The sequence below is a fragment of the Gadus macrocephalus genome, chromosome 4 (assembly GCF_031168955.1).
Source record: "Gadus macrocephalus chromosome 4, ASM3116895v1".
NCBI lineage: Eukaryota > Metazoa > Chordata > Actinopteri > Gadiformes > Gadidae > Gadus > Gadus macrocephalus.
Genome location: NC_082385.1, coordinates 11,479,044 through 11,480,579, shown reverse-complemented (window position 1 = coordinate 11,480,579; position 1,536 = coordinate 11,479,044). Strand labels below are relative to the sequence as shown.

Here is a 1,536-nt window from a genome sequence, read left to right as displayed (position 1 = left end):
CCATAATTTACTTCTAATTAGGCTATTAACAGTTTATCCGCGATTGCATTGTTAGACCTAACTGGTTGTCATTGCTTTAAAAAATGTGTGTGTGTGTGTGTGTGTGTGTGCGTGTGTGATTGTGTATGCGTGTGTTTGTGTGTGTGTGTGTGTGTGTGTGTGATTGTGTGTGTGTTTGTGTGTGTGTGTGGTATGTGTGTGTGTTTGTGTGATCTTATCGTGGTGTAAAAGCTGTTTCAGAAACTCAAGAACCTGATGAGGCCTTATTCTGTCGAGTTCCAGTCCCCACTAGAGCTGTCTTCACATGGTAGGTCACACACACGCACACACACACACACACACACACACACACACACACACACACACACACACACACACACACACACACACACACACACACACACACACACACACACACACACACCACACACCACACACCACACACCACACACACACTCACACACAAACGCACACGCATGCACGAAAACAAGAACACATAAACACACACATGGACACAACCAATAAACGTAGATTTACTAATTAAACTCATATTTAAATGGCAGAGATTGGAAGAAGGGCTTCTGAGGCCGATAAATGTGTTTAATAATAATAATTTCACCCCTGAAAACAAATTTTCTTACACGTTTCACTTTAAATGATTACATTTTTAGATTGAATTGCATACTGACCTGCATATTGAGCAGCTCTGAATATAAAGTCCCTGGCTTCTGTTGAGCTCTGAATGGATTCAAAGCAAGAAGGATACATATAGGCCTATTGGTGTCACGGAACTTACTGGTAAAAGTCTGGTCGAACATCACTATTAACATCTCTATTTCTACATTGTGGAAGCAGCTGCTATCAATGTGAATCTTCTATTTGAAGGCATCATTATAAATTGTGAAGATGCATTGTTCCGTCCTTGCACATCTCTATCCTCCTTTAATGTTGGCCCCGCCTTCTGATTCATGAATGATGAACAACAAGTAAAAACACTATGTATTATTCATGTGCCTGACCATGTGTTAAAATAAACTCATGCGCTTGAATAATACACAACACACCATCAAAATTGGACTCCACAGTCTCTGTAGAATCCTACGGCCCCTTGGGCAAACACGCTTTAATAGATTCAATCCACTTCTAGGCCCGATACTTTGAAGATGCAAGTTCACACGCAACAATCTTTCAAATACGTTCCACGTAAGGATTAAACATTTTATCATTGAATTGCATAATAACCTGCATACCAATTCGTCCCCTGAACATACAATCTCAACCTCTGTGGAGGTCTTCCAGGCGAAAAATATCTCTCCACTCAATATGATCATGAGTCGCCATGCTGGTACAAGCGAGTGTGCTCTGTGACATAGCATTGCTTATGAATTATTCAGCTCTCCCCCAGCACTATATGGACATTCTCTCTAACTGTCATCTGCATGAACGTGTCAGCACCCCTCTTCATCGCCTGTCGGGAAATGCAGCTCAACCTCCGTGTACTTCATTGCACACCCTATGATCCGACTTGAATCCTCT

At 41.7% G+C, this 1,536-nt stretch overlaps 1 long non-coding RNA gene across 1 annotated transcript in view; it reads left to right on the top strand.

Annotated features, from left to right (window-relative positions):
• The first annotated feature begins 27 nt into the window (after positions 1–27).
• LOC132456044 (uncharacterized) overlaps positions 28–1,536 on the top strand; it is a 5,968-nt gene continuing 4,459 nt past the window's right edge. The window contains exon 1 of the long non-coding RNA XR_009525372.1: positions 28–307. This is a non-coding gene — a long non-coding RNA (uncharacterized LOC132456044). The remainder of the gene's footprint in view (positions 308–1,536) is intronic.